Consider the following 21,856-nt stretch of genomic DNA (forward strand, 5'->3'; position numbering starts at 1 on the left):
GGAGCTGCATCCAGTGCCCACTCTGCTGGCCTGCGACCCACACGCTACATACTGTGCTCACAAACGTCACATACAACTCAAGTCCCAGACTGGCTGGAACAGGCACTCTGTGCAGCAGCAGTTCCAGAGCCGTCAGAGCAGGCACCATGTGTGGTGTAGTCCAGCCAGGGTAGACATCATGTGTAACATGGCACCCCCTCCAGCCAGTTTGGGACCTGCGCTGCAGGCTCCTGGCTAGACTGCACCACATGCCCATTCCAGCCACTCCAGGATCTATGCTAGACACACCTGTCCATGCAATGCAGTCCTGGAGTGGCCAGGATAGGCACTGACATATGCAGTGCATTTCCTGAGCCATGCCTTCGGGACTGGTCTGGCATGTGCCATGCCCCGTGTGGGTCTCCTCAAAACCAAGGATCCGCACCATGGACCAGATAGCAAGGCTCCACAGGCCACATTCAGCCAACTAGCCACAACCTCAACACCCCTGCTTTATGGTGTATTGACAAAATAGGCAGAGCTAAGAAGACGACCCCATTATACCGAAACATATTACTAAATCTTTGATCTACTGTCAATAACAGTGTTGACAGCATCTATTTGCTGCACTAACTAGAAAGGTGCTGCCTGTATACTCCAAAGCAGGGCTTGGCAATTATTTCAGGTGGAGGGCCGCTTAGCAAGCTGTGGTGAGCTTCTGAGAGCCACGAGTAGCCCTAGCCCTTGATAGCTGCCCCAACCCTAGTTGCCATCTTGGGACTAGAACTCCTACTCCCAACCCCTGACCTTTGCCACTGGAAGGTCCTCCCCTAGCCCCCTGAAAATACTCTTTTTGGGAGTGGGGTTTGCATCTTAGAAACAGAAAAAAAACAACACAAATTGCACACTAAAAATTAAACACCTACCATAACATTTTATTACAAAAAATATTTTGGTCATGATTTGTGTTTGCATACTGTATATAGAGATGACTGCATAACAACTGAAAAATAAATTCTTAGCCTTGTATAGTGTGCATGTGAGGGGAGGGAAAAATGTGGTTAGGGCTGGGTGTGGATATGTGGGTTGTGAGGGAGTTTGTGGGGGTGTGAGGATTGCCCCCTCCCAACTCCTCCCATGGCACAGCAGCAGGCGGGGTCGCTTGGGGCACAGCAGCACACGACCCCAGCCAGCACTGCACACTGTGGTGAGGGGTGCAGCCCCTACCGGGCCACCTCCATTGCCAGTGCTCCCTGCTGCGCACACACACAGCCCCCACGCTCACATGGCACAGAAGGGATGCCTCACATGCTGAAGCTGGCTGCCTTTACCACTCCATGTCACGCAGGTCCAGGGGCGGGGAAGGCAGCCTGCTCCAACACAGGGCTTTCCTCCCATACTGCGCGAACGCAGGGGTGCATGTGCATGGCAGGGAGCACTAACAATAGAGATGGCCTAGTGGGGGCTGCACCCCTCACTGTGATGTGTAAGCGCTGGCTAGAAGCTGCCAGGCACCAGTGCCTGCCCCAGGCATCAGCACCCCGAGCACCCGCCTGCTGCTGCCACTGCCTGCCAGGGCTGTGTACCATGGAGGGGAGTGTGGGGGAAGATTGTGGGGATGGTCCTCACACCCCCCACCCAGACCCTGCCCGCCCAAGCCTTGCACTGCCACCACCTCCCTGGCATGGGTTCCATGCTGCCGCCAGGCCCAGGCCCACATCCCACCCAGATGCAGCTCCACCCCTGCCCCCCACCGCTTCCCTACCTATTGCACTGAGCAAGCAGGATGCCAGGGAAGCCAAGTAGGTCACTGGCAGCAGCAGCAACCCTACCCAGAAGGACATGAGCCATGTCCTTCTTCCCATAAGGGTGGGAGCAAAGTGCAATAGGGTATGCTTGGGGAGGGGTGTATATGGGGGCACCTTGCTCCCACCCTCATGGATGTAAGGGCTGGGTGAGGTACAATTCGTTGGTGGGTGTCATGGGCCAAATGAAACTGCCTGGTGGGCCAGATCCAGCCACAGGCCATATTTTGCCTGCCCCTGCTCCAGGGTCTGCCAGACACCTAGAACATTCTCTTAAGATTTTTTAACTGACCAGCAAATTTCTAAAATCATCATGATTATACCCAAGGAGACACACAAAATGCAGCTAGAAGTAATGCCTTGCAGAAAGCATTTATTCGAATGCTACTCCAATTAAAACATTAATTCACTACTTACTGGTGAATTAATAGGCCTGCAAGGTCTGGACAAAGTTCCAATTTCATCAAGACTCTGTTCAAGCAGATGGTCCAGCTCATGGACAGCTTGGCAGGTTTAAGATCAGGAATAAAAGATTCATCAGGGCAGCAGCTGCAAGTGAAATCCTGCCCTCCAGGTCAGCAATCCAACTGACTGGTGGGGTCTACATAATCAGAAATGTATCTTCCCTAGTCGTACTGCAGCTTATTGTAGTTTTTATAGATTATTCATAGGTAGGAGTGTAGGAAATTGAGTGTTACTTTATTTGTCTAGAGAGAACAGCGCTTCAATTTTTCTCTTCTTTATATTAACCCTTTTGTTTTACTCATTTTACTGGGGTGGGGCTACATCTAAAGTTCTCACTTATCCTTATAATTACACTACAAATACTCACTTTGATAGTCAGCATTAACTGCTTGAATTTTATTTACTTAAGTGCATTTCCATGGCAAACTCTACCCAACTGCAACTGCCCGCCAAAAATGACCCGGGGGGGGGGGGGGGGGGGGTCGGAAAGGCAGTAAGGTGATGGGATGGAGTGCCACCACCTAACGCCCCATGCTGCCACTGTTCTGCCTCTTGCCAGTGGGAGCCAAGGCCAGTGACTATCTAGTGCTCGGTGGGGCTTGCAGGGAGCGGGGTGGGAGAGCCGAGGCCAGGGCTGCTCCACCACCCTCTGTCCGGCCCTCGGTGTGGCTTCGGAATTATGGCAGCATTCCCCCACACTTAAAGCACTCTGATCAGCTGACAGAAACAACCAGAGTGTGAATAAAGCCAGCCAGCCACTTTTATAATATTAGAATGCATTTCTATGGCAATCTCTACCATACTCAAGCATCCAATGCTGTTTTCAGATAGTTTACATTTATTATTGATTTTCCACTATTTGAGTTACAGACCTACTGAACTTTCGAAACAGGAAAACCTTCATTTTCCTGTAAAGCACGTCTCAAGTTATAGTACATTTTAAAAACGAAAAATATGTCAGTATTGAGAACAAGGTTGAGAAACAAAAAGTGAAACATTGGTGACAGAGGTACACAGATACATCAGTCTGATATTGGATCAGCACCAATAGAAAGAAAACTGACTGCATCAGAAACTGGCTTTTTTTGCCTGACGTGGCCAATAAATGCCCTATGCATGTGCAGAGCCACAGCATAGCACGCAGGAGGTGAGGACCACAGCCTGGCAACCTTTAGAGCAGTGTCCAGCTGGTAAGTCTGCTGTGGTAGAAGGGGAGGGGAAGGAGAAGGAGCATGGCAGGGTGCACATCGAGGCCTCTGCAATGAGGGAGGGATGGAGCAGGGCTGGGGCAGATGCTGCTCAGCCAGGGTGGGGTAGGCCTGGGTGAGCTGTGGCTCCATCCCAAGAGGGCATGGCTCCCCATGCTGCGTGCACCCCAGGAGAGGGCACGGGACAGGGGGGGCACGTGCCCCCAGATCTATGTGCAGGGCAGGGGGGCTGCTGCTGTGGGCTAGGGCCAGGCCTGTGCTGGGCATTTCCCAGTAGGGGTTGGGCCGGGCTGTGCTTGAGGCAGACAGTGGCGCAAGGCAGGCTTGGGCTTAGGCTTGGGGGGGAAGGGGGAATGCTACAGTAAATTTTGGGGTGGCTATAGCCCCCCACCCCATAGCCCTCCTCCCAGGGCTGCTGCCCGCCCCAAGCCCAGCCGGACCCAGCCCCTCCTCCAGGAAGAGCCCAGCACAGCCCTGTCCCTAGCCCACAACGGCAGCCCACCCTGCCCAAGTGCAGATCTGGGGGCACATGCCTCCCCATACCCTCCTGGGTTGCACATAGCAGCAGGAGCCATCCTCCAGATGAACCATGGCAGCACCTGCCCTAGCCCCAGTGCCACTCCCTAGCTTACTGCAGGGGCCTCGATCTGCACACCCCACCCATCCCCTTCTACCACAACAGACTTACCAGCCAGACACTGCTCTTCAAGACGCTGGGCTGTGTATTGGAAATCAGATCGGTATTGGCCGATATGCCTCCTTAAAAATTGACCATCAGTATCAGCCCCAAAAATCTCTATTGGTACACCCCTAATTGGTAATGCTTTAATAATACCCCAAATTAAAAGGTAATTTTTTAAAATAGAGCAGGTTGTGGAACTAATTTAGGATGAAAAGGAGGGCAGCTTCATAAATAGTTAACACTTCTTAAAAAATTTTAAAAGTTAGCCCTCACAGGAAATCTAAAATATTCAGGAAGCAGCCAACTCCTTTTACTAGTATAGAGATGGTGACTTGTTCAGGAGCAAAACAAAGAAGGAGCAGCTCACACAGCACAACTTTAAAAGAAATATTAGCTCTATGCAGAGAGAATTTTATTTACATGACAAAAGGAGAGCCAATACGCTCCAAGCTTGGCTATGACTATGAAGTGCTCTGGTTAAAATCTGCTGCTCCATCAACTGATTACTATCCTATTTTTAGTCCTCTTCTATAACAATAGCCAGGAGAGAAAAAATACAAAGTCACAAGTATTAGACAGGATTAGATGGTTTAACTACTATTTTTGTAGTAAAGGATCCATCATTAGAACTGCTACTATTAGCATTTGAAGGAAAATACTACTAAAATTACAGATTGGCTAACGTTACACATGGCTTTTGGCCAACCTGGTTAATGGATCACAGGTATAGTAATAAAAAGGCAGGTAGGCAGTCTTATTAAAACACTGGGTTTGGTTACCTAATGATGTTTTTTCCTCCCAATTTATTCACCAGTAACACCGCTTTAATGCAGAGTTAAAGTTGCGCTGTGATACATCACAGCCTTCCAGCATGTTAAGGGTGAGACACTGAAACCTTCAAGAAATACCAAGTTAAGATACATGCCAACAGCCTCAACCCTCTCCTACTGCAGCTCTTCCTACTTGCTGCTCTTCGTGGACATCACTGTATCCAGCAGTTGTACTGAATGGCGGAAGGGTTTGTTTGAGAAGCGTGGCAGAGCTGCAACTATGACAACATCTGTTCTTTTCTGTGGGTCTAAGGCCTTCCAAGTTTGCAATAAGGACCTACCAAAAATCATGATTTCACAGAAACCATGAAATCCAGCACTGCCCACAAGTGGGCAATGCCTGCAAAATCTGCAGAAAAAAGAAAGAAAATGTACTGAAAATAAAATGCTGGCTGGGGGGAGAGGAGGGGAGGAGGAGGTGGTGGTGGTGGTAAAGGGCCAGCTGGCAGTCCAAGATAGCCATTTCCCCCACCCCTCGTTGCTGATTGGTTGAGAAAGCTGCTAACCAGATGGCCCCACCCCAATTCAATCTGCAGGGAGGAGCTGGGCTGTATGACTGACAGCCCTCACACAGGAAAGAGAGAGAAGGGGAGGAGGAGATGGTGTTAACAGAGGCAAACATAATAAACCCAGAGACAAGGGGTCACAAAAGCTAATCCAGGTAATGAGATAAGAATCTCTAGTTGCTGTTTAAACCAAAATTAACAGAATCCACTCCGTGGATGATTTCTTGTTTGGCAATTTTGTGTTCATGTTGACAATTTAATATCTTGCTGTATATGAACAGCTACTCTGGAAATCAACAGTGAAAAGAGGGACTAAGAGTATTTCCATGACAAGGAGCAGAGTATTTCCACCACAGGCAAACCCATACACAGCATAAGAACAACTCCTGGACTCGACCTGAGGGCCACAGTCCCACTCTGGACCTGTGTATAAACTGTTTTTGGCTCTGCCAATTCTGAGATTGAGATTACTAACACACACAGACCCACACCCTCTCCCCCACCACCTTGGGTTACATCCTGTCCTATGGAACTCAGCCACAAAAACAACCTTGATACTATTACACAACAGACTGATAAGGGGGGTGTCACTGCTGTCATGGACAAAATATTGTATGTACAGGAAGCCAAGAGACAAACTTTCCAACACAAAGCTTTACAAACTTCTGACTGAGGACTCCATAGCACAGTACCAGGATGAACTAAATAATCTCTTAACACCACCACCTCTGGAAACACAGGAGAGGATTAATGCTTCCACCTTCTAGGAACCCAGGCCAAGCAACTTTTACTTATTACCCAAGAGGCACAAACCCGGCAATTTAGGATGCTCCACTGACTCATGCACTGGCACTTATGGAGGGAGTTTCTACCCATGTTGACTTTATTATTCTATTCTCATGAGCAACTGGAGTTGCCAGCTGTTTGAAAGACACCAGATTTCTTAAAAAAAAACTAAAGCTCCCTTGACAACTTCAAGCAAACAACATAGTAGCTACTATGGATGTCACATCTCTACACCAACATCCCCCATGAGGGCAGATTACAAACTAGAAAGAACATGATCCCCAACAAGGACACCACTTCTGTTTCCACTGCACTCTTCCTCTGTTCTCAAACTAAGGGTACACCGATCTGCACGCACCCCAAGGGAAGGCATGGGGGGGTATGTGCCCCTCAGATCCATGCACGGAGCGAGGGTGGGCTGCCGCTGCACACTTGGGGCCAGAAGCTGTGTTGGCCTTTCCCCAGCAGCAGTACCGAGCCCAGGCTCACGCTGTGCTCAGGGTGAGCAGGGCTAGCAGTGGGAGGGGGATGGGCTACAACCACCCCACAATTTGCCACAGCCTACACTGTAGCTCCTCCCTACCCCCCCAAGCCTCTGTTGCCCACCCTGAGTGCAGTCTGGGCCCAGCCCTTCCCCCACCCTTCCAGGAAGAGGCCAGCACAGCCTCTGACCCCAAGACTGCAGCAGCCCGCCTTCACTTTACACACAGATTCAGGGGGCACATGATTCCCTTGGGGGTGCGTGCAGCAGTGCGAGCCACCCCCCTCCCCCAAGGATGAGCTGCAGCTTGGTCCCATTACCCACCCCAGCTGGCCCTGCCCCAGCCCCATCCCCTCCCTCACCATGGGGGCCTCAATCTGCCCCTCCCCCTGACCCAAACCTTTCCTCCCCCAGTTACTGGCTGGACGCTGCTCTGCCCTCCAAACTGCCAGGCTGCACTCCTGGCTGCACACATTCTGTGTCTGCAAGCACGCACGCACTTAAAAATCGGCAACATTAATCAGCCACATCAGCCAAAAAAAGCCAACTGCCAATAATGTCAATTTTCCTTTCATCAGTGCTGATACAATATGGACCAATGTATCAGTGCACCTCTCCTCAAACTCAGCTATTTCAGATTTGGGAACAAAATGGGTGCACATGTGCCCCACCCCTCCAAATACGCCTCTGTATTTATGAGAGACCCTGAAGTCCATTTTTCTCTTTTGGGGGATAGAGAAACTGCCTTCTGCCTTCCGCCCCCCCATTTGCCTAAGGTACACTGATGACATCTTCAACTGTATGGACACATGGGAAGTGATCTCTGCAGAAACTGCACAAAGACATTTAGGGAACTCCCCTCTTGTCAGCACGGAGGCAGAAAAGGATCTTGGAGTCATCACTGACTCCCAGATGAACACGGGCCGGCAGTGTAGGGAGGCAGTTAGGAAGGCCAACCGCACCCTGTCATGCATCCACAGATGCATCTCGAGCAGGTCCAAGGAGGTGATCCTCCCCCTCTACGCAGCACTGGTCAGGCCGCAGCTGGAGTACTGCATCCAGTTCTGGGCGCTGCACTTCAAGAGGGATGTGGACAGCATGGAGAGGGTCCAGAGGAGGGCCACTCACATGATCAGGGGACAACAGGGCAGACCCTATGAGGAGAGGCTACGGGACCTGAACCTGTTCAGCCTCCAAAAGAGAAGGCTGAGGGGGGAATCTCGTGACCTGTTATAAACTAGTCAGGGGGGGATCAGCAGGCATTGGGGGAGTCACTGTTCCCCTGAGCACCACCTGGAGTGACCAGGAATAACGGTCACAAGCTGGCAGAGGGTAGGTTTAGGTTAGATATCAGAAGGCGCTACTTCACGGTCAGGGCGGCTAGGGTATGGAACCAACTTCCAAGAGAAGTGGTGCTGGCTCCTACCCTGGGGGTTTTTAAGAGGAGGTTAGATGAACACCTTTCTGGGGTCGTTTGACCCCAGTGCTCTTTCCTGCCATGGCAGGGGGTCGGACTAGATGATCTGCTCAGGTCCCTTCTGACCCTAGAAACTATGAAACCTTAAGGACTTCACCTCTCAAACTGACTGGAATACTCCACCTAGCAAATTCATTTCCTAGACATCACGATGAAAGGTTTGCAGGGACCACATCACCACCACATGATATCAATACACATCGAATGCCAAAGCTATCTTCATACCGCCAGCTTTCATCCACACCTCAAGATCCATCATGTACAGCCAAGCAATAAATTAGAACTTTATCTGCTCTGATCCCACTGAGTGGGACGCACACCTTAAGAGTTTAGAGCAGGGATTCCTGCCAAAACCATAACCACTTAAATCAACAAAGCTGGTCTCGGATCCTGTTCCAATCAGCTACAATATCAACCTGGAGATGAGGATAACAGAATCCCTCTGGTTGTCACTTACAACCCCCAGCTTGAATGCCCTGGACGCATCATTAATAACCTCCAAACCCTCCTGGAAAATGACAGCCATTTTGAGGTAACTATGAGGGACAAATCTGTCTTTGCTTAGAGACTGGTCTCCCAACCTCAAACTGCATCTCTCGAGCAATAGGCTACCTCACTACTATTCTCACCGAGGCACCAGGCTTTGCAACAGATTCAAATACCAGCTATGTTGACTTGTCACTACAAACATCATCGCTAGACCACATAACATGGGTTATGGCATCCACGGTTCATTCACCTGCACTTCTACCAATGTCATATATTCCATCACAGGGTATATTTGATTTAAATCAAACCAATTTAAATCATGCTTTAAATTAATGTCCAGGAAGCCCATTTAAATCATTATTTTCTACAAAGAGTGCATTTTTATTATTTGATATCCTTTATTCGTTTTTCTTGAGACTTTGCACTTTTAGAGAAAGGTAAGGGCTTAACTGTGTACATGTACTTGCAGAGGGACAAAATGGCTGATGGGCAAGTAATCAGGTCTGTTATCTCATCTCCACAATGCTGTTAACAAGGATGTTCTGGAGACAACAAACTGTCCCTATGCCTGAAAAGGGGCATTTGTGCCCAAGAGCTCGCAAATAACAATTTTTCTGACTATGTAGTTGGTCTAATAAAAGATATCACATCTACCCAAAGAACCTCATCTGTCCCCCAGAGATCATAGGCACATATCCGGAGTTTGAGAAGTGAAACCAAGCATCACAGATATGCTTAATGAGATCTTCTAGACTGAGCGGCCATTGGGCAGAGTGATTTTCTTTAATCTTTACTAATCTATAAAGAAGCCCCTGGGAACCCCATAGGATTGGGCCCCTATTATAGTCCATGGCCTGTTAGGACCTACTGATAAAACTATTTAAAAAGTTACATGAATATACTGTCTCAAATAGTATATAATTAGAAGTTATCATCCCAATTCCATGATATCTTTGAGCTTTAGCATATGCTAAATTAAAACTACCTTTAAGTTTATTTCTTCTTTTTTTTAAAGAAAAAAAAGCATGTTAACAAAATAAAAAAAATAAAAAAAAAACTATTAAATAAAAAAAATCTGATTTTTAAATTTAAAAAAATTATCCAGCCTGTGCCATCACCTGCTTATAGCGCCCCTCGGCTGTCTATGTTGGCCAGATGGGGCATGTCAGCCTAGTCCGGGGGTGAGCAATTATTTCATCTGGAGAGCTCCTTAATGAGTTTTGGGGACCTGTCAAGGGCCACATACAACTCTCTCTTCTTTTTCTCTGGTGGTCTCTTCTCTCTCCGCTCCTTCAAGAACCTGCCAGAGCTTTAGTTTGCTGCAGTGGGCAAACAGAACCTGCCAAAGGCATCCAGAGGGATCAGGCTGTGCCTGCAGCTGACACTGCCGCTCACCTGGTGGTGCAGCAGCTCCTGTCTGGGTCCACAGCAGATACTGCCAGCAGGTTCCAAGTTAGAGCTCCGGGTGGGAGCTTCCATTGTGCTGTGAGGGTGGCAGCATCAGCTATGGATGCCACTGGCAGGTTGTGTCCAGGCTCCTGAACTGACTTACAGCATCTACAGCTGATGCCCGCTGTGACAGAAGCCCCACCTTGGTCCACAGCTGACGCCTAGTGCTACTGGGCATAAGCAGTCCTGTCCACCTCCCCCCACCCCCCCCCCCACCCCATAAGGCAGCCAGAGCCACCAAGCACCAGCAGGCCAGAGCCAATTAGCTGGCAGCCATCCACCCGTGGGCCAAATCAAATCTGCTGGCAGGCTGGATCTGGCTCGTGGGCCATATTTTGCCCGCTCTGGCTTAGGAAGTCCCTCAATATAAGGTTTACCGTCTTCCAGTAAATACAGAAGTCGGTGAGAGTCCATAGATGACTGAGGAAGCCTATCCAAGATCTACGCATTTTACTGCAGGCATGACACACAGTTCCAGGAGGAAGGAGTATATCCTGATGATACTGGTTTATAGCCCTTTCCCTTTGTTGGGGTAATCCATGTGTGAAAGAACGAGGACACAAGTTTAACATCAAGTCTGAAAACACACAAAAACCTACAGCAGAACACTTTATCCTTCTTGGATATTCCACTGCTAACCTCAGAGTATCTGTTCTTACAAAAATAAAACTTTTTTAAAGTTGACTAGAACATGAAGTTACAAAACAAGAAATCATCCACAGACTGGATGCTGTTAAGCATGGTCTTCACAGGGACTACAGATTCTTATCCCATTACTTGGATTAGCTTTTGTGACACCTTATTATGTTTGCCTCTGTTAGCACTGCCTCCTCCTCCCCTCCCCTTTCCCTCTCTGCTTTGTATTCTGTCACAGCCAGCCCAGGCTCTAGGCAGGCAGGCGGCAAACAACTGTACAGGGGTCTGGAGCCCTGGCTCTACAGCAGTGGTGGCTGTATGCACACCTCCAAGTGAATGGCAGGGAAGGGGGACTAGGGCAGCACAAAAACAGCCCCTGCTAACCACCAAGAGGTGCATGTGCACCAAGGATCAAGCCCCTCACAGTTCCCCTGTCCTCTACTCCTGGCATGCTAAGTAGAGGTATGGATCAAGGCTGACCCCTGCTATACACCAACCTGAGCACTGCAATCCTGCTTTTGCCAAACCTCTCCAGCCAGGCCTCTGGGTCCATCCAGTCTCCTGACCAACAAACCAAATCCCTCCCATGCTATCCTTGACCTGAGGGGTGGCCTACACATTTTATTTCACGGGTTTTAGACATCTAAATTCATATTACCCTTCAGAAGAATGGGGGGGAGGGGAAAGACTTATACTTATGGCACAATTAATGTGTTAACTGTGCTGCTAGTTGTAACATGCCACACAATCAGCAAATCTAGGGTTGGAAATGCCACTCCACAGAGTGGCAAACCAGCCAAATATATCCCCCATATAATACGGAACATCTCTGTGGCTGGTTTATATGAAGTCTTGAAATGAGGGGTGTTCAGCCTCCAGCCCCTGGGCCAAATGTGGCCTAAGGAGCCATCACATGTGGCCCATGGGGCTCCCCAGGAGTCTGAAAATTTGACAGCTATTCATACAGCCACCCTCTGCCCTGATGAATTCTTATACTTTACACCCCCTGTCCCTGTGGCACTAGGTTAGGAACAGGCCATGCCCCCTTCCCGCCCCCCTCCCCAAGGACTGGGTCACACCCCCCCACCCCACCCCAGCTGGAGCCAGGCGAAGCTTCTTTCCCCTCCTACAGAACTGGGCTGATGGTGAGCACCACACCAACCCCAGATGCTGGATTGGAACAATTATCCATGTCACAGTCAGACAAGGCACTGCCCATCCTGCCCACTGGGTGAAATGGTTGAGCACCACTGCCTTAAGCCATGTGTGTGGCATCAGATCTTGAGCTGATGACAACAAACAACTGATTAACAGAATGAGCCCAGGAGAGCCCCAGGTTTCACACTGGGCCTGCTGCTTGCCCTGTGCAGATGCCAACAGACAGCTGTTTGTCCACATCAGCTTGCCTCTAACTGGGCTGAAGGCTGCCTGAACCGGACACCAATCATATTATTGGCATCAGGGCAGAAGAACCTGAGCTCTGAACCAGCCCAGCATGTTTGTAGCACGAGGGCAAAGACAGACTAATATCTCCAGAAGGATAAGGCCCCGCCACCTTAACATACACACATTAAAAAAACAAACGAACATGTAGGACTAACAAGCCTCCCAGCCTCATTCCCCCCTGACACTCACTTTCATTGTCTTACTCCTCCCATTACACTCCCCCAAAACCTCTCTCATTCCAAACCCTTCACGTGTTATTCCACTCAACACATCTGCCCCCGTTTCCAGATTTCTTTTATTTTGCAAAATTACTTGAGCAGCGATCATATGCACACAAATTACATTTCCTTAAATCAAAGCTCTACCCACGGCAGGTTCTACCAAAAGTGGAAAAATGTTTATACTGCTGGGTTCAGCAGCCAGAGGTAAGTTGACCACAGCATGAAAGCAGGCCAATCTGAAACCTTCTTGGTCAGCCTTTCTGCATGGATATACTGCAACTCATTTGGTACAGGATAATCCAGAAAGCCTAACAAAACACATCTTTAGCATTGATTTCCAAAGCGACTGCAGAGGCCATGCACTAATTGAAATAACTTACTTGTTCAGAGCTGTTTGTGCCCCACTCCTTCCCCCATCAGACAGACATTATAAACTCAAGTTTTGTGGGGAAAAAGAAGTTGGTTGAATGCATCAACTTCAAGATACGCTATTTTTGCCCCAAAGGGCTGTTTCTTGCTACAATGATTCCAAAATTTGGATCATTAACCCTAGCCCTCACTCCACAAAATATACTAACTACCAAAACTTTCACGCAGGCATGCAGATTTAAGAGCCCTTAAGAATTACTCTAAACACAGTAATAAGAGTTTCAAACTTAACTACAAAAGAAAGTGGGGCTCACTACAACATACATGCCCACAAATTTAAATAAATGGAAACTCTACGTCTAAAATCAGAAGTGTTTTAATTTCAAATTCAGTTTATGTGAAAGGATAGTTCACTTTTCCTAAACCACCCTCTGAGTTGAGAAGTAGATTTAAAGGCTATGGTATCACCAAATGAAATGGCAAAATATTGCACAGGTAACCAAGTGTGTCATCTACATACAAGTTAGCCATCATGTAATGAATTCAATTCTTAAAAGGAACAATAAAAATCTACAGACACCCAAGTCAACAAATCCTGAAAAATTCACCTCCTTGACAACTGTGGGAAAGTCTTCAGAGGATAGTATCCCTTTAAGCATTCATTTCCATCTGACGTTAACTTAGCAACCAAATAAACTGTTAACAGTATTACCAAATACAGTAACTTCTAAAAGGAAAAAACCCAGTTCCTGTAAAGAGTTACAGAAAAACACCCGTGGAATTTCATACATCTGAGAAGACATTCTGCAAAAATAAGGCTGTTAATTTTTTAACAGGTAAACAACTAAATATTGTACCAGATTGCGTGGGCCTTCACAGGATTTCTTCCCTCCCTTAGACAGAGAGGGCTGGATTATCTGTCTTGCAACAGTACTCAAACTATTTTGAGTACTTTCTGTACAGAGCTTAATATGAAATCCCTGCCTCAAACATCTTACAATAAATACACTTTCCCTTTGGATAGTATTGGAGCCCAGCCTTGCTTGGCTGCCAGGATCTTTTTTAAGCAGCATGAAACAATCCTTACTCAAACAAGGTTCAATCATGCTGCCTGTCAGTCCAAGAATCGAGACCCAATCCCCCGCTGCCCCCCCCCCCCCCAACACAGGGTGGTAGATAGCAGCATAGCTTAAGTAGTAGATTCTGGCAGGGAGGGGAAGGAGGGAAATGGGGGAGGGATCCAGAAGAGAAGAGAATTGAATTTTATGGTCAATCTAAAATGTACAGTATTGGTACAGCTAGGCTTGATGCCTACCTAGCTGGGATCAGTTTTTTCTCCTGTCCTGGAAGGGGGTAGGACTTGAAGTTCTATAAGGTCCCTTCCGACCTTACTTCTATGATTATTAAAGTCCAAAGTCACCATTCAGAGAACTGCTGACTACATAACAGGCCAAAATCAAAAGTGAACTCCAATTTTAGCTCTGACAGTCTCACTATACTTCATCCACGTGTGTGTTTGGAAGAAAAAAAAAAAAAGGCTTCATATTTTAAAAAGAAAACCCCAGCAGACTTCTACTGTCTCAAGTTAGTAGTTAATTAACAATGCTCACAAAAGACAGTAAATCCCTTAAAGCAGTCACTTCTACAAACCAGAAGACTCTCATTTTACTCCAACTATAATGTGGACAAAAAAAAAGACAGTAAATGAAAATGTCTGGTTTTAAGTAAAGTAGAAGGAGAATTTCACTGAAATTTAACACACTAGAGTATAGCAAGATCACAATCAGCAGTTTGATTCCCTTTAATATCTGTGGTGCTTTTCTTAAAACTTGTGTAGTGTTGGAAAATAAATCTTCACAGATGTCTATTCCTGGTGTCTGTTTTTATAAGAGAACTGGGTGGCTGTAAGAAATTATAATAAGATATGGGGGGGACTTTTAGTATGAGGTTAAATCCAATCAGCTATCAGTCACCACAATTCATACCCAATAATTGTTTAGTGACTGATGCAAAATGAGATGCTAATCTCAATCGAGATCCGACAGAATAAGCATCACAATAAAAAACACTATCAAAACTGCATGAGAACAGTAAATTGAACATATAGTTCAAAGAATAACTGGCTATAATAAATGAATTGTATTTCCATCCCCTTCAGGTTAGGGATAAAATATATTGGTAGAGCAGCAGGTATCCTTTGTACTCTGGCTGCTTTTACTGCATTTCTGCTGTGGATAAACAAGAAAAGACTAGTTTACAGGAGTTGAGACCTTGCTGCTAGCACTGCCCTTCATTTTACGATTAAAAATGCACGTTTTGTAGGCACTGATAAATCCATTAGAAATTCATCCTATAACATTTCTGATCTCAAACACCATTAAAAAACAGTTATTTCAGCATTTATATGCAATATCAATGGTGGATTTATAACTTACACTACCATACACCTGCACATGCAAAATGAGAGCAAGTCTTGCTGTTTAGATTTTAATTAACCAGAAAAATAAAAAGTGGGGAGAAATGTTTTCTTCTAGAATGGTAACCAAGAAGAAAAAGGGTAAATACAAAACCAGACATAATTTTTTGTCTCTTACAAAGCTTAGTTTACAACAAGATGACACTTGCTACTTCTGGAACACCGAAAATCATTTTCTTGCATTTCACCTGTCCAAGTCATCCATCATTTGATTTTTTTTTTTTTTTATTGCAGCTGCCATTCAAAAGGGAAAACACAAAATACAACAAAATAAAAAACAACCATTTTATACAGTCTGACTCACTCTTACTACACATTATACTGAAATTGTAATAATATGGACTGAAGTTACCATTTACTGAACTTGCAAAAGTATCTCCAGTACCATGGCAGTATAAAAGATAGATCCTTGGCCTAAAGCGCTCACACTTGCACAACATCTAAATACAGTAAAAGCTCTGATATCCGGCATCCCCCCGGGAATGGGGGATGCTGGTTAATCAAATGTGCATGATCTGGTGCACTAGCCAACTGAGCTAGGGGACAGGGAGGGGAGCCCCGCACAGGCTGCTTTGCCCTAGGATGTGGGCCAAAGAAGTCACAAAGAAGAACTCGGCTTGCGGCAGTGAAACCACAAGTCCCTGGAAGTGGTACTTCTTTCTGGTTTCGCTTTTATCACGTCCCTCGAATACCGGTTAGTAGAGCTTTCTGGCTAATAAAGTGCCGGTTAACACAGCTTTTGCTATAGATAACAGACACACAGCAGAGATCAGGATCCAACAACCTTAAAAAAAGAATATAAAGTCCTCTCGCCTTTAATTATGACTTTGTAAGCTCTAGACAGACAATAGCCTTCATTAACCCTTAATTAAATGTTGAGTCTCTACATACTGATCCACTAAAGTAAGTCCCAGCACTTTCCTCCATTGCGTAAGTTCTTCCCATTCCTGCACCACAAATCTAGTTCCACATTCACAGACATGCCAACAAAGACGGGGAAAAAAGACTATTTTGAAGATATTACTTTTGTGGACTAGATGGGCAGATCATTTTACTGTTACATGTATTTCTGGTTTTAGCACTACCCCCTTTTTCACTGTTATTGTACATGACCTATTATGCCTATTATTTTCAAGCTTATCCATTCTTGGAGCCATTTGTAAGCCCTCTTTTCTTATTAGCTCTTACTACCTCCCTTCTGATTCTTCCTAATACTTCAGAAATTTTTCAAAAGTCACAGATATTAATCCAAGTGTTCTCCTCAAACTTCATTTAAGCAGGTAAGAAGAATTTTATTTAAAATTATGTCCAGATAAGCCAGTGACGCTTCAAATTCATTTACCATACTTACTCAAATATAAGACGAGGATGCGCCCCCAAAACCAGCGGGGGGTGGGGGGCGGGCCCACATCTTATATTGGCATATTAGGCAAACTCATTAAATACATTGTCTATTATTAAACTGCTGCCAAAAGCAGCATGTGCTCAGTAATGGAAGCCAGCTATGAAGCTGAATACACTGAGACACTGAGCATGACTACAAAACGCAATAAAACTGGGCAAACATACTGATGGTAACATGTGTGCGCATGTGTGGTCCTTAAAAACAAGAGGGCATTCCCTCCGCGGGGAACCGACACCAGGCCTGGAGGTACTACAAAACCAGGCCAACACCATAAGGGCAAAGCCAGCCCCGACACCCTCCCTTTGGTGTCAAATAAAATGTTACAACTCAAGTTACAAAAGTTCAAGGTACAAGGAAATATGGAGGACCTGAGCAAGGGGCTACATAATACAGGGTGGGGGCAGGAGTGGGAATGTAACTGAGTTACATGTCAAAACATGCAGCCAACTAAGCCTGGGAGATGGGGGGGTGGAACATGAAGCTTATAAAAAGTCAGGAATATATCTGAGATGCTGATCAATAATGCCACATTCAGGTTCAGAGGTGGTTTATAAAAAGCACACATTCAGCTACAGATAACAGGATACAATTGTGGGGGCTGGGAAGAGTCCAGGATGGATGTTGTCATCAGAGTTCATTCGGTATAATGGCAAGGGACAGTCAAGCAATCCCCCTCATCGCTTCCAGTCAATCTGGTGGGGTCCATGTAATGGCGCTGTCTCATGATGTGTTCCACATAGATGTCCCTGGACCAGCAGATGGTGTCGGACACCAAGAGGCATCGCATCCGCTTGGTGTAGATATGTGGCAGGTGTGCAGGAGGCTCTCATGCTTCAAGCGCCACAATGATCAGCACCTCAACCGTTACATCATATCCCCGGCTCCTCAGGGTGTCTACCAGCGGCTGCTATTTTTCTCACTTCCGCTCACAGACCTCAACAAAAGCTTGCCTCTGGTTCTCAAACAGGGTGGTGACATCTACCATCACTAATGCACGTGCTGTCCTAGTTAGCCACACCATTATCTGGGCACAGCCAGCTCTCGCAGCATAGGACAATGTGGTTGATGGACACGGAGCATGCCGAGGCTGGGATGGCCTTGACCAACTGGTCCTGGACAGCACTGTGGCGCAGCTACCACACACTGGCATGGGGCTTGCAAGCACCCAGTACATGGGAGAGGGTCTCTGCCTGGTAGCTGCAGCGTAGGAATCTCTCGCCTCAGTTCCTGATGGCACAGTTGAATGGCAGACAGTTGAAGTGGGCGCACTGGATAAAGCATCAATCTGTGAAGCATGTGAAGCTCCTGCTGGGCATGAAGTGGTGCTACACTTGATCTTAGCCAAAAAGATTGAGATGCAGATGGGAACCTACCACAAGGATAAGTTAGTGCAGCCCATCTAAATATATGCTAGTGCTCATTGCATGCAGTACCCCCTCAACACCAACTTTTTCAAGTCATGGTGAGCCACCACACTGAATGCATTTCAACTTCCTCTTCACTCCCAAACCTAAGCTGTGCATTTCTTTTCCATTTGCAGTTTCTTTGCCAACCTTGAATGTCCAAACATCACCAAACAAAACTCCAAACAGTTCACCCAGAATCCCTGTCACCCCTGCCCCCTCAGCTTGCCACCTATGATTAGTGAGACCCTGCCCTCCATGAGGTGGTGCCAGATCAGGCTGCCCTGCACCTCATCTGTATACAAGTTTTTGGAGGATTCCAAGACTTATGACAAGAACACCTGGTTCCAGTCATGAGTGGGGGGCTAATTAGCATATGGATTACTTGTGTGTGTGGGTAAAGCAGGGAGTGTATTCGGAGTACACACACATAATGAGCAATGCTAACTGTGGGTACACCATGGTTTGAAATGCTGCTGACTCTACTAGCACCCAGCCCAATGAAGTGTATGGTAAATCATGAGCCTTTTGGCTTTTGATAGTATCATGCATAGTTTGGAGAATATACAAGTACAAAACTGCTGCTTAAAAGTGTGTATGGAATACCTACATTAAAACTTGCAGGAGTTTCAGTGAAGGCAAACTGCATCATCTGAATAAACTAATTCTATAAGTATACATTGTAATTTTGTCTACATGCAAATTACTACAGATGTGGTTATTTCAAAGTCAGTGTTTTCAAATTTGGCCCTTGCTTCCATGTGCTCAGGGATAACAGAGTCTGACAATACATGGGAAGGGGAAGAACAGGAGGGCTGCAGGGAGAATAAGTTGGGAGGTAATGGACAAAGCAGCTACCTGACCTCCCAAAAATTATTTTCCCTGCTCAAGCAGTGACAGAGGGGAAAATTCAAGGCAGACCTCAAATAACTACATTCTATACCTGGAAAATGATAACAAAATTCATAGTTTTTCCATATACAGAATCCAATCTTTGGGGGGGGAACCTGATATTCAAATTCATCTTGTATTCAGGTAAATACAGTATATAAATATACTTTTATTCATACATGAAGCATCCTGCAAAATCAGCTTCCCTCCCTACCCTGTCCAAAATGACAAAAGGTATAATTTAAAGCATCAGGTAATCATTGAGCCCTGAGGTACAAAACAATCCAAAAGGTAAGAAAAAGGTTCCATTAGACAATGCTGACCTTAAATTGATCTTAAATTTCAATTTTAAAAAGGATATCAAATCCAAAATCTGTTACAAAGTTAAGATTACTCAGCTAAAAGGAAAATTTGATTAGACAATGAAACGATTACAATCCAACATTAACTGACCCATGTCACAACACTAAAATAAGAAAAGGGGAAAAAACAGAACCAGAAGATGCCACACGCATGCAAGATTGCTAACTTGACACTGCTGCCTATTTTATGAGTGTGTTATTAGACTTGATGCTTACATTTCTTTTAACAATTGTTTTTGCATTTAGTGTCCTCATCATTTAAATTTTTTTAGCACTGCTAGTAAAAACAACAATTTTTCAAACTCATTTTAAGATACCCAGGTTTTTTTTGGTCAAGCCAATAGTATACTGTGCTGTATTAATGCAAACATCATCTGCAATGAAATTCACCTGCAAAGTCAAGGGAAGCAATCATTCTGCTCTATTCAACACTGGGGAGGCCTCACCTGAAGTACCGCACCCAGTTTTAGACACTGTACTTTAAAAAAATATGGACAAAGTCCAAAAGAGGGCAACAACATGAACTGAAGGTCTGAGAAATCACTTATGAAAGAAATGACTTAGGAAAGGCTGAGAACTTGGATTGTTTATAGTCGTGAGAAAACTAAAGCAGGGGATTTGATAACAGTCTTCAAATACCTAAAAAGGTGCTTAAGTGGATGACAGGGATAACTATTCTCTGTGGCACAGGACAAAGAGTAATGGTCACAAATTGCAGCACAGGAAATTCAAGTTGGATCTTAAAAAGAAGTCTCCCACTTGGAGGGCACTGAAACAGGCTACCTAGAGAGACTGTAGACTATATCCATCCTTGAAAGCTTTTAACAGCAGGTTAGACAAACACTTGTCAAAGGTGGCATTGATAGGGATGATCCTGCCTTGAGCAGGGCATTGAACTAGATGACCTCCTGAAGTCTCTTCCAGCACTGTTCCCTCACAAAAAAACTGCAACAAAACACAAACAGCTAGAAATTGTGGGATATGAATTTTCATACAGGACTTGATGATTTGGCTTATATTATTTTACACCTCCAAAATCTGCAGCCAAGTGATATACAATAGGCATGATAATTAATTTTTGACCTACAGTAGTTTAACAATTAACTTTTAATTTGATGAAAAGACACTGGCAATGTAAAAGCTGTCTTCCTTCTACCCTAATCTTTACATTAGGTTCAAATTAAATTTTTAAAAAAATGTCTACTTCCAGACTGAAGCGTAAGTCACCCTCTCTCAAATAATTTTTAGCTAAAATAGTCCCCATCCTTCCCCACCTCCCCCCCCCCCTCCCAAACAACACGGACCCAGCGGGAGAAACAAGGAATACTGTTACTCAGTGGCACTCAACTTCTGGTTCACGCAAGATCCAGCCTCTAAAGCCATATCACCAGGGTCCTGAGTCTCTCAACAGGTCTGGAAATTTGGCAACAGGGTACCAGTGGCAGCATTAACTGTTCCTCCCCTGCTGCAAAATTTCCAGACTTGTGTAGGAACCCTGCAGGCCAGATGACATGGCCCTAGGCACTAGATTGTGCTAATGTGCAACACCATGCACGATCCAGCCCACATGGCCAGAAGGTTGAACTCCACTGACATTAGCTAAAAGGATAGCTTAAAAAGGATACTGGCAACCTTTTAAGCCAGCTGGGATTTCAACCTATGCATTTTATGGAACAAAAACTAAGACAATTTGTTTTGTTTTTTTAATTCCTTGTTCATGTAAGAGATAGCATTACTCAAGTTCCCCCCCCCCAACTCCTTTTTCTTTGAACTTTGGCATTGTGCTTTTCTTGATAAAGCTGAATTGTTTAGAATGGAAGTCACTGCAAAGCAAATTAGGGCAAACTGAATGTTTAAGTTAATTATAATTTTCAATTATCACCACTGTTTAGATATCATATTTTCTTTTATTTTGATAGAAATTTAAAAAGCTCTAGAGAGGCAGTGGGTTGTAATGAGTTACCATTAAACCTGAAGAAATTTCTGGGAAACAATCATTTCAAGAACAGCATACCCCTACATTCTGTGTCTGCACATCTCCTAGTATATAATGTGCTACTTCAGTTCATTTCCATACTTGAAGGTACCTGCCTGGTAGAATCAGAAAACAAAGGACTTGTACATATACATGTTTAAACACCCAGCACGTTTGTTAATGCTAAGATTTGAACCATATTTTGGCTGGTAGAGCTAAAACACTAGAGCCAACACAAATTTTGTCTCTTTCTCCATTTATATGTGCAGTAGAAGCCTGCCATTATGCTGTACATACTTGTGAAAGCCAAGTTTTTTCTAGTAATATTTATTTCCACACTATTTGTTTTCCTATTCAAATAACCATGTTCAGCCCCACCCTCCATTAAAAAAAATCCTACATCCAGTGCAGACAACTTAGTATGTTTCAATATTAAGAGTCTTATTCTGTCATGATCCCTACATGCCTCAAAGGCAATAGTTTTGCAATACCATTACATAAGCCTGATTTAACTA

At 45.4% G+C, this 21,856-nt stretch overlaps 1 protein-coding gene across 6 annotated transcripts in view; it reads right to left on the reverse strand.

The window, feature by feature from the left end:
• Positions 1 to 21,856, reverse strand: part of PUM1 (pumilio RNA binding family member 1) — a 131,454-nt gene that overhangs the window by 103,907 nt on the left and 5,691 nt on the right. The window lies entirely within an intron of this gene.

The sequence above is a fragment of the Crocodylus siamensis genome, chromosome 7 (genome assembly GCF_052110815.1).
Source record: "Crocodylus siamensis isolate JL-2025a chromosome 7, ASM5211081v1, whole genome shotgun sequence".
Taxonomy (NCBI): domain Eukaryota; kingdom Metazoa; phylum Chordata; order Crocodylia; family Crocodylidae; genus Crocodylus; species Crocodylus siamensis.